This window comes from Rhinolophus sinicus, chromosome 12 (genome assembly GCF_057876585.1).
Source record: "Rhinolophus sinicus isolate RSI-liver-muscle chromosome 12, RSI-T2T, whole genome shotgun sequence".
Lineage (NCBI taxonomy): Eukaryota > Metazoa > Chordata > Mammalia > Chiroptera > Rhinolophidae > Rhinolophus > Rhinolophus sinicus.
In genome coordinates, this window is record NC_142512.1 from 865,936 (window position 1) to 885,867 (window position 19,932).

General features: G+C 69.5%; 10 pseudogenes; all 10 read right to left on the reverse strand.

Annotated features, from left to right (window-relative positions):
* Positions 1-394: 394 nt before the first annotated feature.
* Positions 395-514, reverse strand: LOC148756227 (5S ribosomal RNA; annotated as a pseudogene).
* Positions 515-2,562: 2,048 nt separating this feature from the next.
* LOC148756228 (5S ribosomal RNA) lies at positions 2,563-2,682 on the reverse strand (annotated as a pseudogene).
* A 1,627-nt stretch (positions 2,683-4,309) lies between these two features.
* Positions 4,310-4,429, reverse strand: LOC148756229 (5S ribosomal RNA; annotated as a pseudogene).
* Positions 4,430-6,759: 2,330 nt separating this feature from the next.
* Positions 6,760-6,879, reverse strand: LOC148756230 (5S ribosomal RNA; annotated as a pseudogene).
* A 2,048-nt stretch (positions 6,880-8,927) lies between these two features.
* LOC148756231 (5S ribosomal RNA) lies at positions 8,928-9,047 on the reverse strand (annotated as a pseudogene).
* A 1,612-nt stretch (positions 9,048-10,659) lies between these two features.
* Positions 10,660-10,779, reverse strand: LOC148756232 (5S ribosomal RNA; annotated as a pseudogene).
* Positions 10,780-13,109: 2,330 nt separating this feature from the next.
* LOC148756233 (5S ribosomal RNA) lies at positions 13,110-13,229 on the reverse strand (annotated as a pseudogene).
* A 2,048-nt stretch (positions 13,230-15,277) lies between these two features.
* LOC148756234 (5S ribosomal RNA) lies at positions 15,278-15,397 on the reverse strand (annotated as a pseudogene).
* A 1,626-nt stretch (positions 15,398-17,023) lies between these two features.
* On the reverse strand, positions 17,024-17,143 carry LOC148756235 (5S ribosomal RNA; annotated as a pseudogene).
* A 2,047-nt stretch (positions 17,144-19,190) lies between these two features.
* LOC148756236 (5S ribosomal RNA) lies at positions 19,191-19,310 on the reverse strand (annotated as a pseudogene).
* Between the last annotated feature and the right edge of the window lie 622 nt (positions 19,311-19,932).

A 19,932-nucleotide genomic window follows, 5' to 3' on the forward strand; every position in this document is an offset into this window, starting at 1 on the left:
GCAAAGCACCGGCACGTCCTGGGATGGAGAGAGCCTGGTGGAGGCCTGCGCCGGCAGGCAGCCCTGGGCTTGGGCGTTGGGGGTTGCGGCGGCGGCAGGGTCGGGGAGCGAGAGGGAGCCCTGCGATGGCGGTGGCGGCGGCGGCGGCGACCGAGACGCGGCTGACTGCTGCAGGCTGACGGCCTGCCTCGGCGAAGAGCACTAAGAAGAGGGAGTGGGGGGGAGCCCTGGCCGACAGGCCTGGTGTGCGGCCGGGGATGCGAGCTTGTAGTGCCGGGCGACTGACCCTCCTCTGGCCAGGGGGACCTTCGGCTGCCTGGGCGGCTGCAGAGGGGCAAAGGGCGGCAGGGGTTCGGAGGGAGCCACGCCGGGGCGGCGGCGCAAAAGGAGAGGCGAGCAAAAGCCTGCAGCTATTCCCAGGCGGTCTCCCATCCAAGTACTAACCAGGCCCCTCCCTGCTTAGCTCCCGAGATCAGAGGAGATCGGGCGCGTTCAGGGTGGTATGGCCGTAGACGCTGGGACCCGGCTCCCCGCGCCCCAAGAGCCTGCTCCCGGCCTGCCTCTGACCGCGCGCCGTGCTGCTGGGCCGCTAGGGTGGCGAGCACGTCTGCCTGAGCGCCTGCCGCCCGCTCCCCGCCTCCTCCGGACGCCGCTGGTGTGGGCGACGGGCTACTCCTGGCCCGCAGCGAGGCCCCTTCGCGCCCCCCAGTGGCTCCACGGGCCTCTGTCACTTCCCTGACTGTGACATATGTCTGGGCGCCCTGGCATCCTGGGCCTCCCCAGGCCCCGAAGGGCTTTCACCCCGCCCCCCTACCCCAACCCCTCTCATCTCCCCCCAGCCCCACAACCGCACACCCCCCTTGCTGCTGTGCTGTCCCCACCTCTCAGGGCCACCGAGGGGGTCGCAGGGTCCTCTCAGTCCCCTCCGGCCCTAGGGACGTGCAACCCAGGCCCTGGCCCTGACCGGACCCATCCACAGGCCCAAAGCCAGGGAGAGCCACCCGCGCCACCAGGGTGCAGCATCTCCAGTCTGCAGCCACCCTTCGTCACAAGCCTTCAGTCTGGGCCCTGGAACCCTCGTCAGCGACCGGAGCCCCGCCCGATGTCCGGTCCCTTCACTGTCTACACGTCACCTCTCCTGACCCAGGGAGGTGAGAGAGAGGATGAGAGAAGGCCAGAGACGGAGCAAGAGAGAGGCGGAGAGAGACAGACGGGGACTGTGGGGACAGACTCGCAGAGAGCACTCTCCAGGCTCTGGGCCTCGCGTGGAGGGGTGCTGCTTGGGGGCTGCATGGTCATCAGCTGTGACCGCTTGGCCATCAGCTGTTGCCAGTTGGCCACTGGCCACCGGAGGAGCTGCGGTGGCCAAGCTAGGAAGCGCGGATGGTGGACTGCAAATTGCAGAGGGGCGCGGATTGCAGTGGGCCCGCTTGGCGGGTCGACGGGCGGTGTGTCGGTGGGTTGGCAGAGAAGCGGCCGACAGGTTGGGGATCGGGCGGCTCCGGCTTGCCGTGTCTCCGAGCCAGCCGCCCGTGAGACATAGTGCTATGAGCCCCCTATCCGTGGCTCTGTTGGTGTTCCCTCTTGGCCTCGCCATATCCTGCATTCTTGTGCGGGCAGAGGGACTAGAGTCCCCGCAGGACAGGGACCGACAGAGAGAACGGGAGGAGGAGAAAGAGGGAGCGAGATCGAAATATACACCTATATGTACCTGTATGTACCTAGACATACAGAGAGACATGGACAGAGACAGAGAAAGAGGGGGCTGGCACGCGGGGAGAGAGCTCCTGAGCCAGAGCCAGAGCCCAACAGGCACGTCACAGAGCCAGAGAGACATGGGGTGGGGGAGGGGGGAGGGACGCACAAGCGGGCACACGGACTGGGACAGACGCACTGACGCTGCTTTGAAGTGGCAGCTTCTCAACCGAAGTGTGGTCATGCCCGTGGCTGGGCTCCACTAAGGAGGCAGTGCCCGGGCATTGAAAGTCACCCTTGAAGCCCCCGGGACGGGCGGGAGGGCCAGTGGGCTCCGAGCCCCGCCCAGGAACCCCCCGCCCCGCGGGAGGAGAGTGGCAACCCACAGGCACCCTGGTTGAGAGTGTTGTGTGCCTGCGTGCCTGCACTTCCCCTTGTGGTGGTCTCTCCTGGAGTCCGAGGGCGTGCGGTGTGTTGGGGTGCTGCTCCCTCAGTCCCCTGCTTTGTCCCGGCTCTTTGTACCCTGTGTGTTGGGGCCACTGCGGGAAGGGAGGGTTCCTGGCTCTTGTGGGCGATGGGAGGGGGCGCGCGGGGGTGTGGGGAGAGGTGCCTGCCGGCGGAGACACAGGCTCGGCTAACTGCTGCTGGCTGACTGCCTGCCTCAGCGAAGAGGACTAAGAAGAGGGTGTGGGGGTGAGCCCTGGCCGACGGGCCTGGTGTGCGGCCGGGGCTGCCAGCTTGTAGCGCCGGGTGGCTGACCGGCCTCTGGCCAGTGGGACCTTCGGCTGGATGGGCGGCTGCAGAGGGGCAAGGGGCGGCAGGGGTTCGGAGGGAGCCACGCAGGGGCGGCGGCGCAAAAGGAGAGGCGAGCAAAAGCCTACAGGTATTCCCAGGCGGTCTCCCATCCAAGCACTAACCAGGCCCCTCCCTGCTTAGCTCCCGAGATCAGAGGAGATCGGGCGCGTTCAGGGTGGTATGGCCATAGACGATGGGACTCGGCTCCCCGCGCCCCAAGAGCCTGCTCCCGGCCTGCCTCGTGAGCGCCCGCCATGCAGATGCGCGGCTCCGGTGGCGAGCATCGACCTGCTGGCCGGCTCTGCCAGCACCGCGTCCCCCCCCCCCCCCCAGTCCGGCTCCCCGCCTCTTCCGAATGCCCCTGGCGTGGGCGGCGGGCTACTCCTGGCCGGCAGCGAGGCCCCTTCGCGCCACCCGAGGCTCCATGGGACACTGCCACTTCCCTGATGGTGCCAGAAGTCGTGGAACTCTGGCATCCTGGGACTCCCCGGACCCAGACCGCCATACACCCCGCCCCCCTACCGCCACCAGGTTTACCAACAACCGCACCCCCAAGGCTGGGGGAGGCCTGCACCAGCAGGCAACCCTGGGCTTGGGAGTTGTGGGAGGACCCCGCGGCGGCGGCTTGGGCGGCTGCGGAGGGGGGGGGCTGCGGCGGCGGCGGCGGCGGCGGCGGCGGCGGCGGCGGCGGCGGCGGCAGCAGCGGCGGCGGGGGACGCGGCGGAGGCGAGGGAGGGTGGGGAGGTAGGCGATGGCAACCGCGAGGATGGCGCCAGGGCGGCGATGGCGGTGGCGACAATGGGGGCTTTGACGGTGGGCGCTGGGGCACGGGGGTCGATGGCGGCGGCGGCGGCGGCGGCGGCGGCGGCGGCGGCGGCGGAGGAGGCCGGGAGAGCAGAGGCGGGAGATTGAGGGAGTATGGCGATGGTGGCGGCGGCGGGCCTGGGGCGGGGGCGGGGGAGATGGCGGTGCAGGAGGCGGAGAGAGCAGAGGAGGGAGATTGAGGGAGTGCGGCAATGGCGGCAGCGGGGGCGGGGGTGGGGAAGAGGGCAGCACTGGCGGCGGGGGTGGGGAGCGCGGTGCTGGCGGCCGAGGGGGGGAGAGCAGAGGAGGGAGTTTGAGGGAGTACGGCGATGGCGGCAGCGGGGGCGGGGAGGGGGCGAGGGCAGCGCTGGCGGAGGGGGTGGGGAGCGCGGTGATCGCGGCGGCGGCGGCGGGAGAAGCGGGGGCTGATCGCGAGCAGCGATGGCGGCGGCGGCGGCGGCGGCGTCGGCTGCGGCGCGGGAGGGTTGCGAGGTCGGCGATGGAGGCGGCGGCAGCGTTGGGGGCTGTGTCGGCGGGCGCTGGGCGCGGGGAGGGTTGGCGCCGGCGGCGGCGGTAGCGGGGAAGAGGGCGGTGCTGGCGGCGGAGGAGGGGAGAGCAGAGGCGGGAGATTGAAGCAGTACAGCCATGGCGGTGGCGAGGGCGGGGGCAGGGGTGAGGTCAGCGCTGGAGGGGGGTGTGGGGAGCGCGGTGATGGCGGCGGATTAGGCGGTGGCGGCGGGGGCGAGGGCAGCGCTGTTGGCGGTGGCGGCGATCGAAGGTCGGCGAAGGGATCGAGATGACAGCCTCCGGGACTGAAGAGGACTGAGAAGAGGGTGTGCGGGGGAGCCCTGGCCGACGGGCCTGGTGTGCGGCCGGGGCTGCCAGCTTGTAGTGCCTGGCGGCTAACCCTCTGCTGGTCAGGGGGGCCTTCGGCTGGCTGGGCGGCTGCAGAGAGGCAAGGGGCGGCAGGGGTTCGGAGGGAGCCACGCCGGGGCCGCGGCGCAAAAGGAGAGGCGAGCAAAAGCCTGCAGCTATTCCCAGGCGGTCTCCCATCCAAGTACTAACCAGGCCCCTCCCTGCTTAGCTCCCGAGATCAGACGAGATCTGGCGCGTGCAGGGTGGTGTGGCCTTAGGCGCTGGGACCCGGCTCCCGGCACTCCAAGAGCCTGCTCCCGACCTGCTTCTGAGCGCACGCCATGCTGCTGGGCCGCTCGGGTGGCGAGCATGTCTGCCCGAGCGCCTCCCGCCAGCTCCCCGCCTCCTCCAGACGCCGCTGGTGTGGGCGACGGGCTCCTCCTGGCCCGCAGCGAGGCCCCTTCGCGCCCCCCAGTGGCTCTAACGGGCCTCTGTCACTTCCCTGACTGTGACATATGTCTGGGCGCCCTGGCATCCTGGGCCTCCCCAGGCCCCGAAGGGCTTTTACCCCGCCCCCCTACCCCAACCCCTCTCATCTCCCCCCAGCCCCACAACCGCACACCCCCCTTGCTGCTGTGCTGTCCCCACCTCTCAGGGCCACCGAGGGGGTCGCAGGGTCCTCTCAGTCCCCTCCACCCTAGGGACGTGCAACCCAGGCCCTGGCCCTGGCCGGCCCCACCCACTGGCCCAAAGCCAGGGAGAGCCACCCGCCACCAGGGGGCAGCACCTCCAGTCTGCCGCCACCCTTCCTCACACAGCCTTCTTTCTGGGTTCTCGCCCCTCGTCAGCGACCGGCGTCCCGCCCGATCACTGTTCACTTCACTGGCTACACGTCACCTCTCCTGACCCAGGGAGGTGAGAGAGAGGATGAGAGAAGGCCAGAGACGGAGCAAGAGAGAGGCGGAGAGAGACAGACGGGGACTGTGCGGACAGACTCGCAGAGAGCACTCTCCAGGCTCTGGGCCTCGCGTGGAGGGGTGCTGCGTGCGGGCTGCATGGATATCAGCTGTGACCGCTTGGCCATCAGCTGTTGCCAGTTGGCCATTGGCCACCGGCAGAGCTGCGGTGGCCAAGCTAGGAAGCGCGGATGGTGGACTGCAAATTGCAGAGGGGCGCGGACTGCAGTTGGCCGGCTTGGTGGGTCGGTAGGTTGGTGGGTCTGTTGGTTGGCAGAGAATCGGCCGGCAGGCTGGGGATCGGGCGGCTCCGGCTTGCCGAGTCTCCAAGCCAGCCGCCCGTGAGACATGGTGCTATGAGCCCCCTATCCGTGGTCTGTTGGTGTTCCCTCTTGGCCTCGCCAAATCCTGCATTCTTGTGCGGGCAGAGGGGCTAGAGTCCCCGCAGGACAGGGACAGACAGACAGAACGGGAGGAGGAGTAAGAGGGAGCGAGATGGAAATATGCTCGTATATGTACATGTATGTATCTAGACATACAGAGAGACATGGACAGAGACAGAGAAAGAGGGGGCTGGCACGCGGGGAGAGAGTTCCTGAGCCAGAGCCAGAGCCCAACAGGCACGTCACAGAGCCCGACGGATATGGGGTGGGGGAGGGTGTGAGGGACGCACAGGCGGGCACACGGACTGTTACAGACGCACTGAGGCTGTGTTGAAGTGGCAGCTCCTCCACCGGAGTGTGGTCGTGCCCGGGGCTGGGCTCCGCTAAGGAGGCATTGCCCTGGCGTTGGCAGTCACCATTGAAGCCTCCGGGGCGGGCCGCCAGGGTCTCCGGAGGGCCTGTGGTCTCTGAGCCCCGCCCAGGCACCCGCCCGCGGGAGGAGAGTGGCAGCCCCCAGGCACCCTGGTTGTGAGGGTTGTGCGCCTGCGTGCCTGCTCTGCCCTTGTGGTGGTCTCCCCCGGAGTCGATGGCGCGTGGTGTGTTGGGGTGCTGCTCCCGCCGTCCCCTGGTTTGTCCCGGCTCTTTGTGCCCTGTGTTTCAGGGACACCGTGGCCGGCGGGAAGGGAGGGCTCCTGGCTCTTGTGGGAGACGGGAGGGGCGCGCGGGGGTGTGGGGCGAGGTGCCTGCCAGCGGAGACAGAAGACTCCGGTGGGGCGGGGCGGGTGGGCGTCCCGTTTGCCCGAGGACACGCCGATCCTGTGTGTCGGGTCCCGGGGGCAGGCGCAGGGATGGGCGTGCCCTGGGCTCGGGCCGAGGTGCAAAGCACCGGCACGTCCTGGGATGGAGAGAGCCTGGTGGAGGCCTGCGCCGGCAGGCAGCCCTGGGCTTGGGCGTTGGGGGTTGCGGCGGCGGCAGGGTCGGGGAGCGAGAGGGAGCCCTGCGATGGCGGTGGCGGCGGCGGCGGCGACCGAGACGCGGCTGACTGCTGCAGGCTGACGGCCTGCCTCGGCGAAGAGCACTAAGAAGAGGGAGTGGGGGGGAGCCCTGGCCGACAGGCCTGGTGTGCGGCCGGGGATGCGAGCTTGTAGTGCCGGGCGACTGACCCTCCTCTGGCCAGGGGGACCTTCGGCTGCCTGGGCGGCTGCAGAGGGGCAAAGGGCGGCAGGGGTTCGGAGGGAGCCACGCCGGGGCGGCGGCGCAAAAGGAGAGGCGAGCAAAAGCCTGCAGCTATTCCCAGGCGGTCTCCCATCCAAGTACTAACCAGGCCCCTCCCTGCTTAGCTCCCGAGATCAGAGGAGATCGGGCGCGTTCAGGGTGGTATGGCCGTAGACGCTGGGACCCGGCTCCCCGCGCCCCAAGAGCCTGCTCCCGGCCTGCCTCTGACCGCGCGCCGTGCTGCTGGGCCGCTAGGGTGGCGAGCACGTCTGCCTGAGCGCCTGCCGCCCGCTCCCCGCCTCCTCCGGACGCCGCTGGTGTGGGCGACGGGCTACTCCTGGCCCGCAGCGAGGCCCCTTCGCGCCCCCCAGTGGCTCCACGGGCCTCTGTCACTTCCCTGACTGTGACATATGTCTGGGCGCCCTGGCATCCTGGGCCTCCCCAGGCCCCGAAGGGCTTTCACCCCGCCCCCCTACCCCAACCCCTCTCATCTCCCCCCAGCCCCACAACCGCACACCCCCCTTGCTGCTGTGCTGTCCCCACCTCTCAGGGCCACCGAGGGGGTCGCAGGGTCCTCTCAGTCCCCTCCGGCCCTAGGGACGTGCAACCCAGGCCCTGGCCCTGACCGGACCCATCCACAGGCCCAAAGCCAGGGAGAGCCACCCGCGCCACCAGGGTGCAGCATCTCCAGTCTGCAGCCACCCTTCGTCACAAGCCTTCAGTCTGGGCCCTGGAACCCTCGTCAGCGACCGGAGCCCCGCCCGATGTCCGGTCCCTTCACTGTCTACACGTCACCTCTCCTGACCCAGGGAGGTGAGAGAGAGGATGAGAGAAGGCCAGAGACGGAGCAAGAGAGAGGCGGAGAGAGACAGACGGGGACTGTGGGGACAGACTCGCAGAGAGCACTCTCCAGGCTCTGGGCCTCGCGTGGAGGGGTGCTGCTTGGGGGCTGCATGGTCATCAGCTGTGACCGCTTGGCCATCAGCTGTTGCCAGTTGGCCACTGGCCACCGGAGGAGCTGCGGTGGCCAAGCTAGGAAGCGCGGATGGTGGACTGCAAATTGCAGAGGGGCGCGGATTGCAGTGGGCCCGCTTGGCGGGTCGACGGGCGGTGTGTCGGTGGGTTGGCAGAGAAGCGGCCGACAGGTTGGGGATCGGGCGGCTCCGGCTTGCCGTGTCTCCGAGCCAGCCGCCCGTGAGACATAGTGCTATGAGCCCCCTATCCGTGGCTCTGTTGGTGTTCCCTCTTGGCCTCGCCATATCCTGCGTTCTTGTGCGGGCAGAGGGACTAGAGTCCCCGCAGGACAGGGACCGACAGAGAGAACGGGAGGAGGAGAAAGAGGGAGCGAGATCGAAATATACACCTATATGTACCTGTATGTACCTAGACATACAGAGAGACATGGACAGAGACAGAGAAAGAGGGGGCTGGCACGCGGGGAGAGAGCTCCTGAGCCAGAGCCAGAGCCCAACAGGCACGTCACAGAGCCAGAGAGACATGGGGTGGGGGAGGGGGGAGGGACGCACAAGCGGGCACACGGACTGGGACAGACGCACTGACGCTGCTTTGAAGTGGCAGCTTCTCAACCGAAGTGTGGTCATGCCCGTGGCTGGGCTCCACTAAGGAGGCAGTGCCCGGGCATTGAAAGTCACCCTTGAAGCCCCCGGGCCGGGCGGGAGGGCCAGTGGGCTCCGAGCCCCGCCCAGGAACCCCCCGCCCCGCGGGAGGAGAGTGGCAGCCCACAGGCACCCTGGTTGAGAGTGTTGTGTGCCTGCGTGCCTGCACTTCCCCTTGTGGTGGTCTCTCCTGGAGTCCGAGGGCGTGCGGTGTGTTGGGGTGCTGCTCCCTCAGTCCCCTGCTTTGTCCCGGCTCTTTGTACCCTGTGTGTTGGGGCCACTGCGGGAAGGGAGGGTTCCTGGCTCTTGTGGGCGATGGGAGGGGGCGCGCGGGGGTGTGGGGAGAGGTGCCTGCCGGCGGAGACACAGGCTCGGCTAACTGCTGCTGGCTGACTGCCTGCCTCAGCGAAGAGGACTAAGAAGAGGGTGTGGGGGTGAGCCCTGGCCGACGGGCCTGGTGTGCGGCCGGGGCTGCCAGCTTGTAGCGCCGGGTGGCTGACCGGCCTCTGGCCAGGGGGAACTTCGGCTGGATGGGCGGCTGCAGAGGGGCAAGGGGCGGCAGGGGTTCGGAGGGAGCCACGCAGGGGCGGCGGCGCAAAAGGAGAGGCGAGCAAAAGCCTACAGGTATTCCCAGGCGGTCTCCCATCCAAGCACTAACCAGGCCCCTCCCTGCTTAGCTCCCGAGATCAGAGGAGATCGGGCGCGTTCAGGGTGGTATGGCCATAGACGATGGGACTCGGCTCCCCGCGCCCCAAGAGCCTGCTCCCGGCCTGCCTCGTGAGCGCCCGCCATGCAGATGCGCGGCTCCGGTGGCGAGCATCGACCTGCTGGCCGGCTCTGCCAGCACCGCGTCCCCCCCCCCCCCCCCAGTCCGGCTCCCCGCCTCTTCCGAATGCCCCTGGCGTGGGCGGCGGGCTACTCCTGGCCGGCAGCGAGGCCCCTTCGCGCCACCCGAGGCTCCATGGGACACTGCCACTTCCCTGATGGTGCCAGAAGTCGTGGAACTCTGGCATCCTGGGACTCCCCGGACCCAGACCGCCATACACCCCGCCCCCCTACCGCCACCAGGTTTACCAACAACCGCACCCCCAAGGCTGGGGGAGGCCTGCACCAGCAGGCAACCCTGGGCTTGGGAGTTGTGGGAGGACCCCGCGGCGGCGGCTTCGGCGGCTGCGGAGGGGGGGGGCTGCGGCGGCGGCGGCGGCGGCGGCGGCGGCGGCAGCAGCGGCGGCGGGGGACGCGGCGGAGGCGAGGGAGGGTGGGGAGGTAGGCGATGGCAACCGCGAGGATGGCGCCAGGGCGGCGATGGCGGTGGCGACAATGGGGGCTTTGACGGTGGGCGCTGGGGCACGGGGGTCGATGGCGGCGGCGGCGGCGGGGGCGGCGGCGGCGGCGGGGGCGGAGGAGGCCGGGAGAGCAGAGGCGGGAGATTGAGGGAGTATGGCGATGGTGGCGGCGGCGGGCCTGGGGCGGGGGCGGGGGAGATGGCGGTGCAGGAGGCGGGGAGAGCAGAGGAGGGAGATTGAGGGAGTGCGGCAATGGCGGCGGCGGGGGCGGGGAGGGGGCGAGGGCAGCGCTGGCGGAGGGGGTGGGGAGCGCGGTGCTGGCGGCCGAGGGGGGGAGAGCAGAGGAGGGAGTTTGAGGGAGTACGGCGATGGCGGCAGCGGGGGCGGGGAGGGGGCGAGGGCAGCGCTGGCGGAGGGGGTGGGGAGCGCGGTGATCGCGGCGGCGGCGGCGGGAGAAGCGGGGGCTGATCGCGAGCAGCGATGGCGGCGGCGGCGGCGGCGGCGTCGGCTGCGGCGCGGGAGGGTTGCGAGGTCGGCGATGGAGGCGGCGGCAGCGTTGGGGGCTGTGTCGGCGGGCGCTGGGCGCGGGGAGGGTTGGCGCCGGCGGCGGCGGTAGCGGGGAAGAGGGCGGTGCTGGCGGCGGAGGAGGGGAGAGCAGAGGCGGGAGATTGAAGCAGTACAGCCATGGCGGTGGCGAGGGCGGGGGCAGGGGTGAGGTCAGCGCTGGAGGGGGGTGTGGGGAGCGCGGTGATGGCGGCGGATTAGGCGGTGGCGGCGGGGGCGAGGGCAGCGCTGTTGGCGGTGGCGGCGATCGAAGGTCGGCGAAGGGATCGAGATGACAGCCTCCGGGACTGAAGAGGACTGAGAAGAGGGTGTGCGGGGGAGCCCTGGCCGACGGGCCTGGTGTGCGGCCGGGGCTGCCAGCTTGTAGTGCCTGGCGGCTAACCCTCTGCTGGTCAGGGGGGCCTTCGGCTGGCTGGGCGGCTGCAGAGAGGCAAGGGGCGGCAGGGGTTCGGAGGGAGCCACGCCGGGGCCGCGGCGCAAAAGGAGAGGCGAGCAAAAGCCTGCAGCTATTCCCAGGCGGTCTCCCATCCAAGTACTAACCAGGCCCCTCCCTGCTTAGCTCCCGAGATCAGACGAGATCTGGCGCGTGCAGGGTGGTGTGGCCTTAGGCGCTGGGACCCGGCTCCCGGCACTCCAAGAGCCTGCTCCCGACCTGCTTCTGAGCGCACGCCATGCTGCTGGGCCGCTCGGGTGGCGAGCATGTCTGCCCGAGCGCCTCCCGCCAGCTCCCCGCCTCCTCCAGACGCCGCTGGTGTGGGCGACGGGCTCCTCCTGGCCCGCAGCGAGGCCCCTTCGCGCCCCCCAGTGGCTCTAACGGGCCTCTGTCACTTCCCTGACTGTGACATATGTCTGGGCGCCCTGGCATCCTGGGCCTCCCCAGGCCCCGAAGGGCTTTTACCCCGCCCCCCTACCCCAACCCCTCTCATCTCCCCCCAGCCCCACAACCGCACACCCCCCTTGCTGCTGTGCTGTCCCCACCTCTCAGGGCCACCGAGGGGGTCGCAGGGTCCTCTCAGTCCCCTCCACCCTAGGGACGTGCAACCCAGGCCCTGGCCCTGGCCGGCCCCACCCACTGGCCCAAAGCCAGGGAGAGCCACCCGCCACCAGGGGGCAGCACCTCCAGTCTGCCGCCACCCTTCCTCACACAGCCTTCTTTCTGGGTTCTCGCCCCTCGTCAGCGACCGGCGTCCCGCCCGATCACTGTTCACTTCACTGGCTACACGTCACCTCTCCTGACCCAGGGAGGTGAGAGAGAGGATGAGAGAAGGCCAGAGACGGAGCAAGAGAGAGGCGGAGAGAGACAGACGGGGACTGTGCGGACAGACTCGCAGAGAGCACTCTCCAGGCTCTGGGCCTCGCGTGGAGGGGTGCTGCGTGCGGGCTGCATGGATATCAGCTGTGACCGCTTGGCCATCAGCTGTTGCCAGTTGGCCATTGGCCACCGGCAGAGCTGCGGTGGCCAAGCTAGGAAGCGCGGATTGTGGACTGCAAATTGCAGAGGGGCGCGGACTGCAGTTGGCCGGCTTGGTGGGTCGGTAGGTTGGTGGGTCTGTTGGTTGGCAGAGAATCGGCCGGCAGGCTGGGGATCGGGCGGCTCCGGCTTGCCGAGTCTCCAAGCCAGCCGCCCGTGAGACATGGTGCTATGAGCCCCCTATCCGTGGTCTGTTGGTGTTCCCTCTTGGCCTCGCCAAATCCTGCATTCTTGTGCGGGCAGAGGGGCTAGAGTCCCCGCAGGACAGGGACAGACAGACAGAACGGGAGGAGGAGTAAGAGGGAGCGAGATGGAAATATGCTCGTATATGTACATGTATGTATCTAGACATACAGAGAGACATGGACAGAGACAGAGAAAGAGGGGGCTGGCACGCGGGGAGAGAGTTCCTGAGCCAGAGCCAGAGCCCAACAGGCACGTCACAGAGCCCGACGGATATGGGGTGGGGGAGGGTGTGAGGGACGCACAGGCGGGCACACGGACTGTTACAGACGCACTGAGGCTGTGTTGAAGTGGCAGCTCCTCCACCGGAGTGTGGTCGTGCCCGGGGCTGGGCTCCGCTAAGGAGGCATTGCCCTGGCGTTGGCAGTCACCATTGAAGCCTCCGGGGCGGGCCGCCAGGGTCTCCGGAGGGCCTGTGGTCTCTGAGCCCCGCCCAGGCACCCGCCCGCGGGAGGAGAGTGGCAGCCCCCAGGCACCCTGGTTGTGAGGGTTGTGCGCCTGCGTGCCTGCTCTGCCCTTGTGGTGGTCTCCCCCGGAGTCGATGGCGCGTGGTGTGTTGGGGTGCTGCTCCCGCCGTCCCCTGGTTTGTCCCGGCTCTTTGTGCCCTGTGTTTCAGGGACACCGTGGCCGGCGGGAAGGGAGGGCTCCTGGCTCTTGTGGGAGACGGGAGGGGCGCGCGGGGGTGTGGGGCGAGGTGCCTGCCAGCGGAGACAGAAGACTCCGGTGGGGCGGGGCGGGTGGGCGTCCCGTTTGCCCGAGGACACGCCGATCCTGTGTGTCGGGTCCCGGGGGCAGGCGCAGGGATGGGCGTGCCCTGGGCTCGGGCCGAGGTGCAAAGCACCGGCACGTCCTGGGATGGAGAGAGCCTGGTGGAGGCCTGCGCCGGCAGGCAGCCCTGGGCTTGGGCGTTGGGGGTTGCGGCGGCGGCAGGGTCGGGGAGCGAGAGGGAGCCCTGCGATGGCGGTGGCGGCGGCGGCGGCGACCGAGACGCGGCTGACTGCTGCAGGCTGACGGCCTGCCTCGGCGAAGAGCACTAAGAAGAGGGAGTGGGGGGGAGCCCTGGCCGACAGGCCTGGTGTGCGGCCGGGGATGCGAGCTTGTAGTGCCGGGCGACTGACCCTCCTCTGGCCAGGGGGACCTTCGGCTGCCTGGGCGGCTGCAGAGGGGCAAAGGGCGGCAGGGGTTCGGAGGGAGCCACGCCGGGGCGGCGGCGCAAAAGGAGAGGCGAGCAAAAGCCTGCAGCTATTCCCAGGCGGTCTCCCATCCAAGTACTAACCAGGCCCCTCCCTGCTTAGCTCCCGAGATCAGAGGAGATCGGGCGCGTTCAGGGTGGTATGGCCGTAGACGCTGGGACCCGGCTCCCCGCGCCCCAAGAGCCTGCTCCCGGCCTGCCTCTGACCGCGCGCCGTGCTGCTGGGCCGCTAGGGTGGCGAGCACGTCTGCCTGAGCGCCTGCCGCCCGCTCCCCGCCTCCTCCGGACGCCGCTGGTGTGGGCGACGGGCTACTCCTGGCCCGCAGCGAGGCCCCTTCGCGCCCCCCAGTGGCTCCACGGGCCTCTGTCACTTCCCTGACTGTGACATATGTCTGGGCGCCCTGGCATCCTGGGCCTCCCCAGGCCCCGAAGGGCTTTCACCCCGCCCCCCTACCCCAACCCCTCTCATCTCCCCCCAGCCCCACAACCGCACACCCCCCTTGCTGCTGTGCTGTCCCCACCTCTCAGGGCCACCGAGGGGGTCGCAGGGTCCTCTCAGTCCCCTCCGGCCCTAGGGACGTGCAACCCAGGCCCTGGCCCTGACCGGACCCATCCACAGGCCCAAAGCCAGGGAGAGCCACCCGCGCCACCAGGGTGCAGCATCTCCAGTCTGCAGCCACCCTTCGTCACAAGCCTTCAGTCTGGGCCCTGGAACCCTCGTCAGCGACCGGAGCCCCGCCCGATGTCCGGTCCCTTCACTGTCTACACGTCACCTCTCCTGACCCAGGGAGGTGAGAGAGAGGATGAGAGAAGGCCAGAGACGGAGCAAGAGAGAGGCGGAGAGAGACAGACGGGGACTGTGGGGACAGACTCGCAGAGAGCACTCTCCAGGCTCTGGGCCTCGCGTGGAGGGGTGCTGCTTGGGGGCTGCATGGTCATCAGCTGTGACCGCTTGGCCATCAGCTGTTGCCAGTTGGCCACTGGCCACCGGAGGAGCTGCGGTGGCCAAGCTAGGAAGCGCGGATGGTGGACTGCAAATTGCAGAGGGGCGCGGATTGCAGTGGGCCCGCTTGGCGGGTCGACGGGCGGTGTGTCGGTGGGTTGGCAGAGAAGCGGCCGACAGGTTGGGGATCGGGCGGCTCCGGCTTGCCGTGTCTCCGAGCCAGCCGCCCGTGAGACATAGTGCTATGAGCCCCCTATCCGTGGCTCTGTTGGTGTTCCCTCTTGGCCTCGCCATATCCTGCGTTCTTGTGCGGGCAGAGGGACTAGAGTCCCCGCAGGACAGGGACCGACAGAGAGAACGGGAGGAGGAGAAAGAGGGAGCGAGATCGAAATATACACCTATATGTACCTGTATGTACCTAGACATACAGAGAGACATGGACAGAGACAGAGAAAGAGGGGGCTGGCACGCGGGGAGAGAGCTCCTGAGCCAGAGCCAGAGCCCAACAGGCACGTCACAGAGCCAGAGAGACATGGGGTGGGGGAGGGGGGAGGGACGCACAAGCGGGCACACGGACTGGGACAGACGCACTGACGCTGCTTTGAAGTGGCAGCTTCTCAACCGAAGTGTGGTCATGCCCGTGGCTGGGCTCCACTAAGGAGGCAGTGCCCGGGCATTGAAAGTCACCCTTGAAGCCCCCGGGCCGGGCGGGAGGGCCAGTGGGCTCCGAGCCCCGCCCAGGAACCCCCCGCCCCGCGGGAGGAGAGTGGCAGCCCACAGGCACCCTGGTTGAGAGTGTTGTGTGCCTGCGTGCCTGCACTTCCCCTTGTGGTGGTCTCTCCTGGAGTCCGAGGGCGTGCGGTGTGTTGGGGTGCTGCTCCCTCAGTCCCCTGCTTTGTCCCGGCTCTTTGTACCCTGTGTGTTGGGGCCACTGCGGGAAGGGAGGGTTCCTGGCTCTTGTGGGCGATGGGAGGGGGCGCGCGGGGGTGTGGGGAGAGGTGCCTGCCGGCGGAGACACAGGCTCGGCTAACTGCTGCTGGCTGACTGCCTGCCTCAGCGAAGAGGACTAAGAAGAGGGTGTGGGGGTGAGCCCTGGCCGACGGGCCTGGTGTGCGGCCGGGGCTGCCAGCTTGTAGCGCCGGGTGGCTGACCGGCCTCTGGCCAGGGGGAACTTCGGCTGCATGGGCGGCTGCAGAGGGGCAAGGGGCGGCAGGGGTTCGGAGGGAGCCACGCAGGGGCGGCGGCGCAAAAGGAGAGGCGAGCAAAAGCCTACAGGTATTCCCAGGCGGTCTCCCATCCAAGCACTAACCAGGCCCCTCCCTGCTTAGCTCCCGAGATCAGAGGAGATCGGGCGCGTTCAGGGTGGTATGGCCATAGACGATGGGACTCGGCTCCCCGCGCCCCAAGAGCCTGCTCCCGGCCTGCCTCGTGAGCGCCCGCCATGCAGATGCGCGGCTCCGGTGGCGAGCATCGACCTGCTGGCCGGCTCTGCCAGCACCGCGTCCCCCCCCCCCCCCAGTCCGGCTCCCCGCCTCTTCCGAATGCCCCTGGCGTGGGCGGCGGGCTACTCCTGGCCGGCAGCGAGGCCCCTTCGCGCCACCCGAGGCTCCATGGGACACTGCCACTTCCCTGATGGTGCCAGAAGTCGTGGAACTCTGGCATCCTGGGACTCCCCGGACCCAGACCGCCATACACCCCGCCCCCCTACCGCCACCAGGTTTACCAACAACCGCACCCCCAAGGCTGGGGGAGGCCTGCACCAGCAGGCAACCCTGGGCTTGGGAGTTGTGGGAGGACCCCGCGGCGGCGGCTTGGGCGGCTGCGGAGGGGGGGGGCTGCGGCGGCGGCGGCGGCGGCGGCGGCGGCGGCGGCGGCGGCGGCGGCAGCAGCGGCGGCGGGGGACGCGGCGGAGGCGAGGGAGGGTGGGGAGGTAGGCGATGGCAACCGCGAGGATGGCGCCAGGGCGGCGATGGCGGTGGTGACAATGGGGGCTTTGACGGTGGGCGCTGGGGCACGGGGGTCGATGGCGGCGGCGGCGGCGGCGGCGGCGGCGGCGGCGGCGGCGGAGGAGGCCGGGAGAGCAGAGGCGGGAGATTGAGGGAGTATGGCGATGGTGGCGGCGGCGGGCCTGGGGCGGGGGCGGGGGAGATGGCGGTGCAGGAGGCGGAGAGAGCAGAGGAGGGAGATTGAGGGAGTGCGGCAATGGCGGCAGCGGGGGCGGGGGTGGGGAAGAGGGCAGCACTGGCGGCGGGGGTGGGGAGCGCGGTGCTGGCGGCCGAGGGGGGGAGAGCAGAGGAGGGAGTTTGAGGGAGTACGGCGATGGCGGCAGCGGGGGCGGGGAGGGGGCGAGGGCAGCGCTGGCGGAGGGGGTGGGGAGCGCGGTGATCGCGGCGGCGGCGGCGGGAGAAGCGGGGGCTGATCGCGAGCAGCGATGGCGGCGGCGGCGGCGGCGGCGTCGGCTGCGGCGCGGGAGGGTTGCGAGGTCGGCGATGGAGGCGGCGGCAGCGTTGGGGGCTGTGTCGGCGGGCGCTGGGCGCGGGGAGGGTTGGCGCCGGCGGCGGCGGTAGCGGGGAAGAGGGCGGTGCTGGCGGCGGAGGAGGGGAGAGCAGAGGCGGGAGATTGAAGCAGTACAGCCATGGCGGTGGCGAGGGCGGGGGCAGGGGTGAGGTCAGCGCTGGAGGGGGGTGTGGGGAGCGCGGTGATGGCGGCGGATTAGGCGGTGGCGGCGGGGGCGAGGGCAGCGCTGTTGGCGGTGGCGGCGATCGAAGGTCGGCGAAGGGATCGAGATGACAGCCTCCGGGACTGAAGAGGACTGAGAAGAGGGTGTGCGGGGGAGCCCTGGCCGACGGGCCTGGTGTGCGGCCGGGGCTGCCAGCTTGTAGTGCCTGGCGGCTAACCCTCTGCTGGTCAGGGGGGCCTTCGGCTGGCTGGGCGGCTGCAGAGAGGCAAGGGGCGGCAGGGGTTCGGAGGGAGCCACGCCGGGGCCGCGGCGCAAAAGGAGAGGCGAGCAAAAGCCTGCAGCTATTCCCAGGCGGTCTCCCATCCAAGTACTAACCAGGCCCCTCCCTGCTTAGCTCCCGAGATCAGACGAGATCTGGCGCGTGCAGGGTGGTGTGGCCTTAGGCGCTGGGACCCGGCTCCCGGCACTCCAAGAGCCTGCTCCCGACCTGCTTCTGAGCGCACGCCATGCTGCTGGGCCGCTCGGGTGGCGAGCATGTCTGCCCGAGCGCCTCCCGCCAGCTCCCCGCCTCCTCCAGACGCCGCTGGTGTGGGCGACGGGCTCCTCCTGGCCCGCAGCGAGGCCCCTTCGCGCCCCCCAGTGGCTCTAACGGGCCTCTGTCACTTCCCTGACTGTGACATATGTCTGGGCGCCCTGGCATCCTGGGCCTCCCCAGGCCCCGAAGGGCTTTTACCCCGCCCCCCTACCCCAACCCCTCTCATCTCCCCCCAGCCCCACAACCGCACACCCCCCTTGCTGCTGTGCTGTCCCCACCTCTCAGGGCCACCGAGGGGGTCGCAGGGTCCTCTCAGTCCCCTCCACCCTAGGGACGTGCAACCCAGGCCCTGGCCCTGGCCGGCCCCACCCACTGGCCCAAAGCCAGGGAGAGCCACCCGCCACCAGGGGGCAGCACCTCCAGTCTGCCGCCACCCTTCCTCACACAGCCTTCTTTCTGGGTTCTCGCCCCTCGTCAGCGACCGGCGTCCCGCCCGATCACTGTTCACTTCACTGGCTACACGTCACCTCTCCTGACCCAGGGAGGTGAGAGAGAGGATGAGAGAAGGCCAGAGACGGAGCAAGAGAGAGGCGGAGAGAGACAGACGGGGACTGTGCGGACAGACTCGCAGAGAGCACTCTCCAGGCTCTGGGCCTCGCGTGGAGGGGTGCTGCGTGCGGGCTGCATGGATATCAGCTGTGACCGCTTGGCCATCAGCTGTTGCCAGTTGGCCATTGGCCACCGGCAGAGCTGCGGTGGCCAAGCTAGGAAGCGCGGATTGTGGACTGCAAATTGCAGAGGGGCGCGGACTGCAGTTGGCCGGCTTGGTGGGTCGGTAGGTTGGTGGGTCTGTTGGTTGGCAGAGAATCGGCCGGCAGGCTGGGGATCGGGCGGCTCCGGCTTGCCGAGTCTCCAAGCCAGCCGCCCGTGAGACATAGTGCTATGAGCCCCCTATCCGTGGCTCTGTTGGTGTTCCCTCTTGGCCTCGCCATATCCTGCGTTCTTGTGCGGGCAGAGGGACTAGAGTCCCCGCAGGACAGGGACCGACAGAGAGAACGGGAGGAGGAGAAAGAGGGAGCGAGATCGAAATATACACCTATATGTACCTGTATGTACCTAGACATACAGAGAGACATGGACAGAGACAGAGAAAGAGGGGGCTGGCACGCGGGGAGAGAGCTCCTGAGCCAGAGCCAGAGCCCAACAGGCACGTCACAGAGCCAGAGAGACATGGGGTGGGGGAGGGGGGAGGGACGCACAAGCGGGCACACGGACTGGGACAGACGCACTGACGCTGCTTTGAAGTGGCAGCTTCTCAACCGAAGTGTGGTCATGCCCGTGGCTGGGCTCCACTAAGGAGGCAGTGCCCGGGCATTGAAAGTCACCCTTGAAGCCCCCGGGCCGGGCGGGAGGGCCAGTGGGCTCCGAGCCCCGCCCAGGAACCCCCCGCCCCGCGGGAGGAGAGTGGCAGCCCACAGGCACCCTGGTTGAGAGTGTTGTGTGCCTGCGTGCCTGCACTTCCCCTTGTGGTGGTCTCTCCTGGAGTCCGAGGGCGTGCGGTGTGTTGGGGTGCTGCTCCCTCAGTCCCCTGCTTTGTCCCGGCTCTTTGTACCCTGTGTGTTGGGGCCACTGCGGGAAGGGAGGGTTCCTGGCTCTTGTGGGCGATGGGAGGGGGCGCGCGGGGGTGTGGGGAGAGGTGCCTGCCGGCGGAGACACAGGCTCGGCTAACTGCTGCTGGCTGACTGCCTGCCTCAGCGAAGAGGACTAAGAAGAGGGTGTGGGGGTGAGCCCTGGCCGACGGGCCTGGTGTGCGGCCGGGGCTGCCAGCTTGTAGCGCCGGGTGGCTGACCGGCCTCTGGCCAGGGGGAACTTCGGCTGGATGGGCGGCTGCAGAGGGGCAAGGGGCGGCAGGGGTTCGGAGGGAGCCACGCAGGGGCGGCGGCGCAAAAGGAGAGGCGAGCAAAAGCCTACAGGTATTCCCAGGCGGTCTCCCATCCAAGCACTAACCAGGCCCCTCCCTGCTTAGCTCCCGAGATCAGAGGAGATCGGGCGCGTTCAGGGTGGTATGGCCATAGACGATGGGACTCGGCTCCCCGCGCCCCAAGAGCCTGCTCCCGGCCTGCCTCGTGAGCGCCCGCCATGCAGATGCGCGGCTCCGGTGGCGAGCATCGACCTGCTGGCCGGCTCTGCCAGCACCGCGTCCCCCCCCCCCCCCAGTCCGGCTCCCCGCCTCTTCCGAATGCCCCTGGCGTGGGCGGCGGGCTACTCCTGGCCGGCAGCGAGGCCCCTTCGCGCCACCCGAGGCTCCATGGGACACTGCCACTTCCCTGATGGTGCCAGAAGTCGTGGAACTCTGGCATCCTGGGACTCCCCGGACCCAGACCGCCATACACCCCGCCCCCCTACCGCCACCAGGTTTACCAACAACCGCACCCCCAAGGCTGGGGGAGGCCTGCACCAGCAGGCAACCCTGGGCTTGGGAGTTGTGGGAGGACCCCGCGGCGGCGGCTTGGGCGGCTGCGGAGGGGGGGGGCTGCGGCGGCGGCGGCGGCGGCGGCGGCGGCGGCAGCAGCGGCGGCGGGGGACGCGGCGGAGGCGAGGGAGGGTGGGGAGGTAGGCGATGGCAACCGCGAGGATGGCGCCAGGGCGGCGATGGCGGTGGCGACAATGGGGGCTTTGACGGTGGGCGCTGGGGCACG